Source organism: Antechinus flavipes, chromosome 4 (assembly GCF_016432865.1).
Source record: "Antechinus flavipes isolate AdamAnt ecotype Samford, QLD, Australia chromosome 4, AdamAnt_v2, whole genome shotgun sequence".
NCBI classification, from domain to species: domain Eukaryota; kingdom Metazoa; phylum Chordata; class Mammalia; order Dasyuromorphia; family Dasyuridae; genus Antechinus; species Antechinus flavipes.
The window spans coordinates 364,257,277-364,272,899 of NC_067401.1; positions in this window are offsets into that span (position 1 = coordinate 364,257,277).

Here is a 15,623-nt window from a genome sequence, read left to right on the forward strand (position 1 = left end):
AAAGGACTGCTTGCCATCTAGGGGAGGGGGTGAAGGGAGGGAGGGGGAAAAAAATCGGAAAAGAAACGAGTGCAAAGGATAATGTTGTCATTATAAAGTAATCATTAAATAAAAATAAATAAATAAATAAATAAAAGAATCAATTGCCCAGCAAAACCAAGTATAATGCTACAAGAAAAATATGGATCATTAATGAAACAAAAGACTTCGAAACAATCTTGTAGAAAAGACCAGAGCTGCATATAAACTTCAAAGTACAAATATAGGAGGCAAGAGAAACAAAGCTAAATATTAGCCAACAGTGATAAGGAACTGATAGAAGATGATACATGTATCCTTTTAGAACTCTGTCATCAGGATCATAGTAGAACATAAACAGAAAGGAGGGCCTGGAAATGTCTCTATTGTATTTTGATTATCTTAAAGGAAGAATGAAAAGAAGGGAGAAAAGAATTCACTTGGAGGAAAAAAGGAAGAGAAAGGAAAGAAGAGATTATCTCATGTAATAAGGGTATACAAATAGAAGTTTATTAACAAAAAAAAAAAATTGGGTTATGCACCAGCTGATAATTCAACTTCATCTGAACTTGTCAAAGTAGGGAAAATGGGAATAAGCATTTATATAACTGAACACTTTCATAAATGTTATCTCATTTAATCCTTACAACATTATGAGTTACTTGCTATTAACATCTTTTTTTTTTTTTTTTTTTTTTTTTTTTGCAATTGAGAAAACTGAGGCAAAAAGCAGTGTGACTTGTCTAAGATCATACAGCTAGTAAATGTCTGTGGAGAGGATTTTAATTTGAATCTTTTGTATTGCAGACTGGTACCCCATCTGCTGGGCCACTTAGCTACCCTAAACAATACATACAATAACAATGATATTATATAGACAATTTTGAAACACTTGGGAAGTCTGACCAATGCAATGATGACCAACCATAATTCCAGAGAACTCATGAAGAAACATGCTAACCACTTCATGGTAGAGAAGTGATATTTATAGAGTACTGAAGGCATTTTTTTGGACATGACCAACACAGGAATGGCACAATAGATAGCAACTTGGCTCTAGATTCAAAAAGATATAAATCTGTGTAGGGTTTTTTTTTTTTGGTTTGTTTTTTTTTTGGGGTTTTTTAATAAAGCTTTTTATTTTCAAAACATATGCATGAATAATTTTTCAACATTGATCCTTGCATAGCCTCCTCCATCTCCCTACCCCCTCTCCTAGAAGGCAAATAATCCAATTTATACATGTTAAAATATATGTTAAATCTAATAGGTGGAAACATTTATATAGTTCTCTTGCTACCCAAGGAAAATCAGATCAAAAAGGAAAGTAAATGAATAAGAAAACAAAATGCAAGTGATCAACAACAAAAAGAGTGAAAATGCTATATTGTGATCCATACTCAGTTTCCACAGTCCTCTCTCTGGATGCAGATGGCTCTCTTCATCACAAGATCATTGGAACTGTATCAGTTATCTCATTGTTGGAAAGAGTCACGTTCATCAGATTTGTCACATAATATTGTTGTTGTCGTATACAATGATATCCTGGTTCTACTCATTTTTTTATAGAACAATAATATTCCATAACATTCATATACCATAACTTATTCAGCCATTCTCCAACTGATGGGCATCTGCTAATTTGAATACAATCTCAAATACTCAATAGAACTAGATTTGTGATTGTGGGTTAGATACTTTCTGTCAGCTTCAATTTCTTCATTTGTAAAGTGGGATTGATAATATTAGTGTAGATGCTAAGGTTTTTGTTAGGTTATTGTAAGGATCAAATGAGATAATATTTGAAAACCACTTTGCATACCTTAAAGAACTTTATATGCCAGTTTTTGTAATAGGTCTTTTTTTTTTCTTTCTGTCTCAGTAAGAGGGGAATGTGAAGTCAGGAGGCAAAAAAAGGCTTTTTTTTTTTTAAATAAAAAAATATATAATTTAATTTTTTTAAAAAGGATCGTGACAGACTAAAGTGAATCTACTAAGATAAAATTCCATAGGGATGGACATAAACTCTTGTACTTAGGTACAAAGAAATCAGCTTTTAATTACAAGATAGGATGCATGAATAAACAGCTCATCTGAAAAAGATCTGGGAAATTTCCGGGATTGCAAGATCAATGAGTCAGTAATGTAATATGGCAGCAAAAAAAGCTCAAGAAATCTTGGGCTGTATTAAATGGAGTTTAGTTCTGCCCATCTTGGATGTCACCTGAAATACTAGACAAAATTTTAGTTTTCATGGTTTAGGAAGAACATTTATAAATAACCATCCAAAGTATTTATATAGTGTTTTAAAGTTTGTAAAGCATTTTATATAATCTCATTTCATCCTCTCACCCTGAAAGAATGGAGGGTGGCAAGGGAGATGGCAAATGATTCTTGTATCTTAGTCTTTTTCTAATGGCTCTTTCTGGTTGTAAACACATTCAGGTCTCCCCAGAGTACATAAATTGTAGTGAAAGAACGTTGGATCTTGAGTCAGATGACTTAGGTACAAATTCTAGTTCTGCTACATTATTTGTATGACCTTGATCAAATCAAAATAAATTTCCTAATCTGTAAAATGAGTTAGATTAGATAATCTCCAAGGTCCTTTTCAGCTCTAAATCTGTCATATTTCCAATACTACCTAAATTAATCTACTTATTTAGCGCTATACCAATCAGACTCCCAAAAAGCTACTTTGATGAATTAGAAAAAATAACAACAAAGTTCATATGGAAAAACAAAAGGTCAAGAATTTCAAGGGAATTAATGAAAAAAAAATCAAATGAAGGTGGCCTAGCTGTACCAGATCGAAAATTATATTATAAATCAGCAGTTACTAAAACCATCTGGTATTGGCTAAGAAATAGACTAGTTGATCAATGGAATAGGTTAGGTTCAAAGGACAAAACAGCCAATAACTTTAATAATATAGTGTTTGACAAACCCAAAGACACCAGTTTCTGGGATAAGAATGCATTATTTGACAAAAATTGCTGGGAAAATTGGAAATCAGTATGGCAGAAACTAGACATTGACCCACACTTAACACCGTACACCAAGATAAGGTCAAAATGGGTTCATGACCTAGGCATAAAGAAAAAATAAAAATAAAAAAAATAAATCTATCATATTTCTAGGATTTTCACAAAACTTTTATTTCTCAATCTCTGTTTCTTTCTGTGTGTCTTTCTGTCTCTTTGTCTCTGTTTCTGTGTCTGTCTCTCTCTCTCCCTTCCCAGCCAAATTTCTTAAAATAATAGTTAATCAGGCTGCCTTCTCCTCTTGTATCCCTCCAATCACTGGCTCTTTTAAATTTGGCTTCTATCCCATCACTCCTTTAAAATTGTTATCTCCAAGGTCACTGAGTACAACCTTATCAACAAATCCAAATGCCTTTTATGCCTTCTTAACTCCCTTAAGGGCTTGAAATAATGTTATCCTTAACTATCCCCTCCTTGTAGATACTAATCCTGTATTTTTGGCTTCCATGATTCCTCTTCATTCCCCTCATAGCTGTGATCTAAATCTCTGAACTTTACAGCAAAAATTTAGCTGCCTTCTTATCCTGGAACTTCTCTAGTACATGGAGTCTTCTCATTCTGGACCATCTTTCTGCCATTCAGACCTCTTTCATTGATAAGTTCCTTATAACTACTTCCATTTTGGGAAGGGCTCAGGCTGGTCATTCTTTTTTTTTTTTTTTCCTCTTTAATAGTAATTTCTTTTTGCAAAGATATGCAACAATAGTTTTCAATATTCATCTTTGCAAAATCTTTTGTGTTCCAAATTTTTCTCCCTCTCTTCTCTCCTTACTCCTCTTCAAAACACCAAGCAATGTGATATTGATTAAACATGTGCAATTCTTCTAAACATATTTTCATATTCATCATGCTATGCAAGAAAAATCAGATCAAAAGAGAAAAAAAAACAAGCAAACATCAATAAAAATGTGAAAATACAATGCTTTGATCCACATTCAGACTCCATAGTTCTCTCTCTGAATATGGATGGCATTTTCCATCTCAAGTCTATTGGAATTGGCCTGAGTCACCTCATTATTGAAAATAGCCAAGTCCATCACAATTGGCCACTACATAATCTTGTTACTGTACAGCATTCTCTTGGTTCTACTCACTTCACTGAGCATCAGTTCATATGAGTCTTCAGATTTTTCTGAAATCAACCTGCTCATCATTTCTTATAGAACAATAATATTCCATTATATTTCCGTACCATAATTTATTTAGCCAATCTCCAAACGATGGGCATCCACTCAGTTTCCAGTTCTTTGACACCACAAAAAGGGCTGCTGTAAACATTTTTATACATGTGGATCCTCTTCTCTCTTTTATGATTTCTTTGAAATATAGACTCAATAGAGATACTGCTGGATTAAAGAATATGCAGTTTTATATCCCTTTGGCATAGTTCCAGATTGTTTTCCAGAATGATTGAATCATTTTACAACTCGATATCAACAATGCATTAGTGTCCAGTTTTCCCACATCCCCTCCAACATTCACCATATATCCTGTCATTTTAGCCAATGGGAGAGGTGAGAAGTGATACCTCAGAGTTGTCTTAATTTGCATTTCTAAACTAATAATGATTTAGAACTTTTTTTTATATGACTAGAAATGGATTTAATTTCTTCATCTGTAAATTGTGCATCTCCTTTGACCATTTATCAGTTGGGGAATAGCCTGAATTCTTATAAATGTGAATCAATTCTCTCTATAGTTTTAAAATGAAGCCTTTATTAGAAACACTGGCTGTAAAAATTGTTTCCTAGCTTTCTGTTTCCTGGCTAATCTTGGCTGCATTGGTTTTATTTGTGCAAAAACTTTTAAATTTGATACAATCTAAATTATCCATTTTGCATGTTATAATGTTTTCTAGTTCTTTGCAGATTAGTCATTCTTCAGTCCTCTCCTGGCTGTGCTTCTTAAGCTAGGCTCCCGCCTAGCATCTGGAAAAATAAATTTTTCTTACTCTTCAGCTCTCTTAAGGGTAGGGACTGACTTTCTGTTTGTATTTGTACCCCCAGCACTTAGACAGGTACTTAGTAAATGATTATTATCTATAGGTACTTTCCTTCCTGAACTGGGGATTTTGTATTGGAATCAGATTCTGCCATCCTTAGTTGGAGCAGTTGGTGTGCTTTTGAGCTGGACTACCTGAGCTCCCGTGTTGATCTCCACCTCTAGATTTCTAAAGGGCCAAAGCAGGGTGTCTTTTGGGGCGGGCCCTCTGTGTTGTCTCAAAACAAGATGCTGGAGACCTCAAAGCCCAAAGTCTTGAGGTGTCCCAATCTGAATCTTGTCATACATGCTCTAGTTGCTGCTCCTCTCCAGCAGTTTGTAAGGTTCCAGCCGTAGGTTTCTGACCATTCAAGATCTTTCTGGGGGAGCCCCATACTCTTATTACCTCCAGAAAAGTAGCTTGTAAGCTACACATATGTTTGTCCCATTTCTGATCTTGTTAGTAGGTTCCTAGTTTATTTGGTGGTGGTCCTTTTACTGGTATACCCCCCTTTCCTGTTGCTTATAAGCTTCTGGCCGATGTGTCAAAGTTACTTACTGTAGTTTCTTACTCTATTTCTTGGTTATTATTTTTGAAATAATTTTCAAATTTTTGCTGGAGTAATTATGTAGAAGCTGAGCTATCTGCCTTGGTCTAGGCAACCATTTTGCCAAAAATCCTTGAAAATTTATCTTAATGATCCTAAATAATCCCAAATAAATAAAAATCCATCTAATACATTATTCTTTGTATTGCTGTATACTTGCATCCTCAGTCATTGCTAGTCATCTCAATTTTTTTGCCACTGGACTTCAATGAGTCCAGAAGAGAAGTGCAACTATAAGTCAAATTATCCTATTGATTATCATTGGTTCTCTTTGAAAACAAAGGATGTGCAACAGCAATAATAACAAGAACTGTGATCCATGCAATGGTACACTCTCCAAAGTTTTGAAAATGAGAATTATATGGAAGGCAATAGAGAGACACTTCCAGGTCAGGCAGGAGCTGGACCCTGGAGCTGACACAGCCTGCCACTTGGAGCCTCTTAGCACTGTCATTTCCCCCCAGTGCAGAACCTATGCATTTGAGGCATATGCTGGCCTTGGGGAGGGAGAAGGACTCTGAGTAGAACTGTGGTATTTGGACTCAACAGGCTCCATCTTTTGTCTGGCTGTCTCCCTAGCAGTGGAGTGATTCCTATTTCATGGGCTCTGACCCCTATCTTCTGTTTTCACTCTGTACAAAGCCAGGACCGTGGATCATCTGAAACTTGTTCAGACAGAACTAGCCCTTGCGATACTTCTAGCATCAAGGTCCTGCCCCAGTGGACAGGCCTATCAGCAGAGGGAAGCGGACAGACAAAACACGAGATTTTAATTGAAAAAATAGATGGGAACTCCAAATTTCTGTGCTCCTTTGAAGCTGGAGCTCCCTCTTCCTACAGTCCACCATATCTCACTAAAGATATCTCCCACATATATTAGAATGTCTCTGAGGGGAGGGACCGGCAATCAGAATTACATGACTTGCCCAGGGTCACTCAACTAGTGTTAAGATGGATTTGAACTCAGTCTCCTGACTCCAAAGCTGGTGTTCTATTCATTGTATCACCTAGTTGTACATATTAGGATGTCTTTTAAGAGTTGTCTATCTTAAAGGCCTCATTTCCAAAATATATAGAGAACTGACTCAAATTTATAAGAAATCAAGCCATTCTCCAATTGATAAATGGTCAAAGGATATGAACAGACAATTTTCAGAGGATGAGATTGAAACTATTACCACTCATATGAAAGAGTGTTCCAAATCATTATTGATCAGAGAAATGCAAATTAAGACAACTCTGAGATACCACTACACACCTGTCAGATTGGCTAAGATGACAGGAAAAAATAATGATGAATGTTGGAGGGGATGCGGGAAAACTGGGACACTAATGCATTGTTGGTGGAGTTGTGAACGAATCCAACCATTCTGGAGAGCAATCTGGAATTATGCCCAAAAAGTTATCAAATTGTGCATACCCTTTGATCCAGCAGTGTTTCTATTGGGCTTATATCCCAAAGAAATACTAAAGAAGGGAAAGGGACCTGTATGTGCCAAAATGTTTGTAGCAGCCCTGTTTGTAGTGGCTAGAAACTGGAAAATGAATGGATGCCCATCAATTGGAGAATGGCTGGGTAAATTGTGGTATATGAATGTTATGGAATATTATTGTTCTGTAAGAAATGACCAGCAGGATGAATACAGAGAGGACTGGCGAGACTTACATGAGCTGATGCTAAGTGAAATGAGCAGAACCAGGAGATCATTATACACTTCGACAACGATATTGTATGAGGACATATTTTGATGGAAGTGGATTTCTTTGACAAAGAGACCTGAGTTTCAATTGATAAATGACGGACAAAAGCAGCTACACCCAAAGAAAGAACACTGGGAAACGACTGTAAACTATCTGCATTTTTGTTTTTCTTCCCGGATTATTTATACCTTCTGAATCCAATTCTCCCTACACAACAAGAGAACTGTTCGGTTCTGCAAACATATATTGTATCTAGGATATACTGCAACATATCCAACATATAAAGGACTGCTTGCCATCTAGGGGAGGGGGTGGAGGGAGGGAGGGGAAAAAAAATTGGAACAGAAACGAGTGTCAATTTAATGTAATTATTAAATAAAAAATTAAAAAAAAAAAAAAGAGTTGTCTATCTTGTTTGTGCAGCCCTTCTTGTAGTGGCTGGAAACTGGAAACTGAGTGTTTGCCCATCAGTTGGAGAATGGCTGAATAAATTGTGGTATATGTGTAATGGGCTGAGGCTTCAGTTGATGCACTGAGGTCCCAAGCACGTGAAGCTAAATAGTAATTGGACCATACTCTATTAATATATATGCTTGAGAAAGAATGGCCCCCGCTCACTCTTTGTGCAAGTCCTGATGTGTTGTATAGGAAATGACATTTTTGGTGGATGAAGGCAGGGGAGTGGAAGAGAAAGCGAAAAGAGAGACTGTTGCCTGGTGTCTTGACACAGCTGCTCACATTGCTATCGCGACTGTCCTTCACCTCCAATTCCCCTCTGCTAGCTGGCTTCCTGTCTGCCTATATTGCTATCGCAATGCTTCTTCACCTCTTCACTTCAATAAAGATTGAAGATTTTTCCCTTAACCTGAATTCCTGACTCTGGCTGATTTTAAGTACACGGTCATCACATTTGGCACTCAACGTGGGGCTCTTTAAGGAACTTCAGGAGCAAGTGAGAAAGCATCCAGGAAAGATTTATATCTTGCATGTCCACTCTCATAGTGGACTTCCAGGTCCTATTTTTGATGGGAATTCAAAGGCAGATAGCCTTTTAACTATGTTAACCAGTACGCCTTTATTTCAGGAGGCCCAGGAATCCCATTCTAAATACCATCAGGCTGCTCGAGCTTTGCGTTTACAATCTGGGGTAACAAAAGAGGAAGCTAGGAGCATAGTAAAAAGCTGAACAGCTTGCCTTCCTTTCCACCCTCCTATGCTCCCTCCAGGGAAGAATCCTCGTGGTTTGAGACCCAATGAAATCTGGCAAATGGATGTGACCTGTTGGAATCCTTACTAACTGCTAACTAATTAGAGTTGATCTAATCTTACAAGAAGATGTTTTGGGCAGAACCTGAAACAAGGTACTAAGTAGAACTACCCATAATCCCTCTCTCTGGAAGGAGCATAAATAGGCCAATGGGCCAGTCGGAGAGTTCTTGAGAGGAAGACGCTACAAGTCGAGATTTCACCGGAATGACATGAAGACTGGAGCTGGCTGGAGGCTGAAGAAAGCAGAGGCAGAGGCTGAAGGACCAGACCTGTGGATTTAAAGACATTTGGAGAAATAAAAGATCTGAACCTTTATCACCTGGCTGCTTTTTGAGAAGAAAAAGATTACAACATTTTGGCGCCCTGAACGTGGGACTGACAGATCCCTCAGTGGATTTCAGTGGAAAAGCTCCGATCCTGATTCAAGTGGAAAAACCTCTGATCCTGATCCAGTGGAAAAGACTCTTCAACCCAGAAATTAGGGTGAGTGCAAAAAAAAATTTTTTGTTAGAAGAGTTAAAGTAGAATTTCAGCTAAGATGGGACAGATATTTAGAAAACAGCCTGTTTCTGTTCAAGGAAAATGTTTAGAGAGCATTGTCAAAATTATGGAAAGCCAAGGTTTAATTATAAGTTTACAGCAAATCACTGAACTTTTACAAACTGTAAAGGACATATGTCCTTGTTTCTCTCTTGATAAGAAATTAGATCTAAATGAATGGAAATTGGTTGGAGAGGATCTTTGTCAATTCTATGATAAAAATGGGCCTAACTCAATAATTAATACATATAATGTAATACAATTGGCTATAAGAAGTTATTTAAGTGATAGAATGATGAAAAGGAAAGTACAGGAGGAAGAAATGCCAACTTTACTAGGTGAAAAGGAGGACGAATCAGATGAGAATGGAGTTAATTACAATTCTGAGTGTGATACTTCACAGCAGGAGGAATTAGATGATTCCACATCTCATGACCCTCCCCCTGCAATTAACCCTTCATGTATGGAACAAGGGGGAGGGAGAGAGACAGAAACACAGTCAGCTTCTCCTGTAAAGCAGAATTTGACAAGATTAGAAAAAGCATTAATTAAAGCAAAAAATGAAGGAGAAGATATATCTGATTTTATAAATGCATATCCTGTGATTGAAGAGCTCAACTCCTCAGGTCAAAAAGAGAGAAAATACACTGCTTTTAATTTGGGAAAAATTAAAGATTTGAAAAAGGGTTGCACTCTTTATGGGGCTACATCATCTTATGTGAAGATGTTACTAGATAATTTGTCTTATGAAATCCTAACCCCGAATGACTGGAAATCCATAACGAAAACTTGTCTAGAACCGGGACAAAATTTATTGTGGCTTTCGGAGTTTCATGAATTATGTAGGATTCAAGCCCAACGCAATAGGCAAACAGGAGCTATTGTACAAGTTGCTTTTGACCAACTAGCTGGTGAAGGTCAGTATGCAGAGAGTTCAGAACAGATTTATTATCCCATAACAGTGTATGAGCAAATTTCTAAGGCTGCAATAAAAGCTTGGAATTCTCTCCCTGGACAGAAAGATGGAAATAATGTTTTCACAAAAATAGAGCAAGGTCCCAATGAACCTTTTGCAGATTTTGTGGGACGTTTACAAACAGCTGTAATAAGAACCATTGGAGACAATGCAGCAACAGAAATAATGACTAGACATTTGGCTAAGGAAAATGCCAATGAGATTTGCAAGAGAATTATATGGGGGCTAGACAAAAATGCTCCTTTAGAAGAAATCATAAGACGTTGTGCCACAGTGGGCACAAATGCTTATTATGCCCAGACTATGATGAACATGGAAAGACAAGGTCCTTCTTGGCAGAGGAATTCTAGAGAAACTCGTCGATGTTTTCAGTGCGGAAAAATTGGACATTTGAGAGCTCATTGTAGATATGGAGATAGAGTGAGAAGACAGGGTGAGAGAAAACCCAAAACCCCATGTCCAAAATGTAACGGAGGCTTTCACTGGGCCTCTAAATGTATATTGACCCAGAGGAATGAGAGGCAGGGCCCAGCTCTAAAGTATCAATCAAAGGACAGGTGGGGCATGATAGCAGCTGAGGTTACACCCAGAGACTTAGAAATTCAGAACTCTGATGTCATCAACCAACAGAAAAGCAATCAGGATTACAGTTGGGAAGAATACAGGCCTTTTAAGACAACAAGACAATATCCAATGCAAACGACTCCAATGTAATTACCAGATGATGAGGAGAAATCCCAAATTTGGTAAATAGAAGGGAATTAGATTAACTGCTTGGGGAAGAGGATCTGCTTATATTTCCACAGATGGAGAAAGAATCAGATGGCTGACTATGAAACTGTTAAAAAGACTTTTAAAAGCTTCAGGAATCATTGGATTTCCTAACACAAGATGAAACTGTTTTACTTCTTGAAAAACCAGCAAGAATCATTGGGTTCCCTGAGATGAAAAATTGTTGATGAGACTTTTGCAGTACTTCAGGGCTTACAGGAACTATTGGATTCCTGGCACATGAACTAATGGACAATGGAATCCTATTGGACTGTTTCTAGGACTTATGGACATGTGTAAATTTTTAGGTTGATTCATGTTGTTACATTACTACTAGCCTGTGTTATATTGCTATGTACTTATGTAAATTATGTATAATGCCTCCCATATTGATGGATTTATGTATACCATGTATATCTGTTACAAAGTTCTGGCCCATATTGATGGATTTATGTGTATCCCCTCAGAAACCCCCTATGTTTTAAAACAAAAGAAAGGGGGAGATGTTGGAATCCTTACTAACTGCTAACTAATTAAAGTTGATCTAATCTTACAAGAAGATGTTTTGGGCAGAACCTGAAACAAGGTACTAAGTAGAACTACCCATAATCCCTCTCTCTGGAAGGAGCATAAATAGGCCAATGGGCCAGTCGGAGAGTTCTTGAGAGGAAGACGCTACAAGTCGAGATTTCACCGGAATGACATGAAGACTGGAGCTGGCTGGAGGCTGAAGAAAGCAGAGGCAGAGGCTGAAGGACCAGACCTGTGGATTTAAAGACATTTGGAGAAATAAAAGATCTGAACCTTGATCACCTGACTGTGTTTTGAAAAGAAAAAGATCACAACAGTGACCCATTATAAACCTTTCGGTCGTCTGTCTTTTATCTACATTGTAGAAGACACTTTTTCAGGATTCACTTTTGCAATACCAGCAACCAAAGAGACAGCCCGAGTGGTCACTGAATTCCTCACACAAGCATTTGCCATTATGGGTGTGCCACAAGCCATAAAAACAGACAATGGTCCTGCATACACCTCCAAAGATTTTGCAGGACTTTTGTGCACAGTATAAGATTTTACACACCACTGGCATACCCTTTAATCCTCAAGGACAGGCAATAGTAGAGAGGAGAAACAGAGACATTAAGACGCTCCTCCAAAAACAAAATAAAGGGGGAGCCACAGGTAACCCTAGAGAACTACTAAATCTAGCACTTTATACTATTAACTTCTTGATTTTTGACAAAGATGCACTGGCTCCAGCAGACAGGTTTTATAACCCACCGGAAGGGCAATGTCCAGTGTGAGCAGCTCCACTATCTTTAGATAATCGCCAGGTGATATTGGGAGACCCAGAAAGTGGTGAATGGAAGGGACCAGATAGGCTAACTGCTTGGGGGAGAGGGTTTGCTTGTATCTCTACAGATGGAGAAGGAATCAGATGGGTGCCAACGAGCTGTATTTGCCTTGTCCATCGCAGAGAGACGGAGCAGACCCTTGAAACGAAGGAGAAGACCCAAGAAATATTGGGTGGTTCTGTTGCTGATTGTGCTCATCATTGAAAGAGCATGGCAGTTATGGCGTTTGACTCTTGGACATAGAAAATTGTTGGACTTCAAAATCCTCAGGAATCAATGGATTCTCTGAGACATGATAAGATTGTTGTAGGACTTGAAAACCCTGGGGAATCATTGGATTCTCTGAGACATAAGACTTGAAAGCCCTCAGGAATCATTGGGTTTTCTGAGAAATAATAAGACTCTTACAGGACTTCAAAATCTGCTGGAATCATTGGATTCCCTAACATATAAAAAGACTTTTGCAGGACTTCAAAAACTTGGGGGGATCATTGGATTCCCTGATATGTGAAGCAATGGACAATAGATTGGTTTTGGACTATCTCTTGGCTTCTGAAGAAGGCGTATGTGTGACTGCTATTTACATACTCTCCTTCTAGGACTTCTGGCAATCTTTTACAACACCATGTTGATTTATTTTGTTTGTTATACCATTACTTGTGTGTACAATTCATGTTTATTACACCACATCAAGCCTGCACTGACTGTGGGGAGAGTCATCACTAATAGCCTCTGTGTTATTGCTGTGTGCTTGTGTAAAAACTCCCATGCTGATGGGTTTGTGCATAATAAGACTCTTCAGCCCAGAAACCTGATAGCAACCCCCACTTCCCTTTGGTGCTTTTCATCTCCCTTCCTGAGATGTCAGGGAGAGGGCGTGATCATCTCCTTTTCGGTGCTTTCACTCCTTTCCTGAGAAGTCAGGGGGGTCGTGATCACCTCCCCTTGGGGCTCTGACCTCCCTGAGGAGTCAGGAGTGGCATGACCACCTGTGTTCTAAAACAAAAGAAAGCGGGAATATGAATGTTATGGAATATTATTGTTCTGTAAGAAATGACCAACAGGATGATTTCAGAAAGGCCTGGAGAGACTTACATGAATTGATGCTGAGTGAAATGAGCAGAACCAGGAGATCATTGTACATGGCAACAAGACTGTATGACGATCAATTCTGATGGACGTGGTTCTCTTCAACAGTGAGATGATTTAAACCAGTTCCAATGTTCAGTGATGACAAGAGCTATCTATACCCAGAGAGAGGATCATGGGAATTGAATGTGGACCACAACATAGCATTCTCACTCTCTCTGTTGTTGTTTGCTTGCATTTTGTTTTCATTCTCATGTTGGGTTTTTTTTTTCTAGATCCAATTTTTCTTGTGCAGTAAAATAACTATGAATATGTATACATATATTGGAGGTAACATATATTTTTAACATTTAACATGTATTGGACTCCTGCCATCTAAGGGAGAGGGTAGGGAAGGAGGGGAAAATTTGGAACAGAAGGTTTTGCAAGGGTCAATGTTGAAAAATGAAAAACATATATTTGCTTTGTAAATAAAAAGCTTTAATTAAAAAAAAAAAAAAGAGTTGCCTATCTTCAAGAGAGTCATCATTATCCAGAAAGAAGATTTTCAGAACTGAATGTGAATCATAACATAATTTTTTCACCTTTTTTTGTTGTTTGCCTTTTTTTCCCTATTTTTTCCTTTTTGATCTCATTTTTCTTGTGCAGCCTGATAAATATGGAAATATATATAGAAGAATTGTATATGTTTTATATTATATATATATATATGATTTACTTACTGTCTAAGAGAGGTATGAGGGAAAGGAAGGAGAAAAATTTGCAACACAAGTTTTGCAAAAGTGAATGTTGGAAACTTATCTTTACATGTATTTTGAAAATAAAAAGCTATTTTAAAAAAAAGTTGCCCATCTCCATCCTTGGTCTCTTGGGTATTATCTGAAATTTGAATCTTAGTTGGGGAGGTAAATGTTCAAGAAATCCATTGAAGAATCTGGGATTTCTTGTGGTGATCCTGTGCCCATTCCATAAAGGAATTATAGTTCTTTAACGCATCCCCATCCTTAACTGGGAAGTTGGAGGAGTGATGGTAACCTCTCAGATCTCCTGTCTCTGAAAAATCTTCCTTCCTTATAATCCCATTATGGGAAGGGGGGTGTGAGGGAATGGAGTTATTCTAACCATAGGCCCCTTGTTTCCTATCATGAAGAAAAGGTCTCTCAGGACTGGCGAGACTTACACGAACTGATGCTAAGTGAAATCAGCAGATCCAGGAGATCATTATATACCTCAACGATGATACTGTTTGAGGATGTATTCTGATGGAAGTGGATCTCTTCGATAAAGAGAGCTAATTCAGTTTCAATTGATCAAGAATGGACATAAGCAGCTACACCCAAAGAAAGAACACTGGGAAATGAATATAAACTGCTTGCATTTTTGTTTTTCTTCCCGGGTTATTTATACCTTCTGAATCTAATTCTCCCTGTGCAACAAGAAAACTGTTCGGTTCTGCACACATATATTGTATCTAGGATATACTGTAACCTATTCAACTTGTAAAGGGCCGCTTGCCATCTAGGGGAAGGGATGGAAGAGGAAGGGAGGGGAAAAATCAGAACAGAAGTGAGTGCAAGGGATAATGCTGTAAAAAATTACTCTGGCATGGGTTCTGTCAATAAAAAGTTATTAAAAAAAAAAAAAAAAGAGGTCTCTCCAGTTTGGAGAGACTAAATCTGTTATAGGGGGTGATTTGAAATTAAAAAATGTATTTTTTTTCATGTACATAGGACTGGAATGATTCCTCTTTACTCAAACAGCTGAGGTAAGAGCTGTTTTGGCTAGCTAATGATTTTTGTATGCATATTCTCTTGGCTCAGCAAACAATTAAAAGGCAGTAATCAGACCACAAACAGTCTCTGTGCATGCTCTGAAGTGGAGATTCAGGCTTCTGTGTTCCACTTCATCAGATACTTCCAGAAACAAGCTTAATTAATATCCCCTTGGGTCTCCTGCACATGCTCCGAGGATTGGATCCTCAATGGCCAGTCTCCAAATACATAAGGATATAATTATTTACATATCTCCCTCATCAGAATGTGAGCAACAGGCAGGGGCCATTTTTAAATCTTCTTTGAATCACTGTTGGCAGGTAGTACAGTACCTGGCAAGTAGTAAGTGCGTAATTGGAAAGCAGAGCCAAGATGGAGTAAAGGCAGGGACTCGACCTAGCTCTTGCCCACACCCCTCCAAGTAATGACTCAAAGCAAATTTTAGAACGTCAGAACCCACAAAAAGAAAAATGAAACAAATTTTCTGTTACAGACCA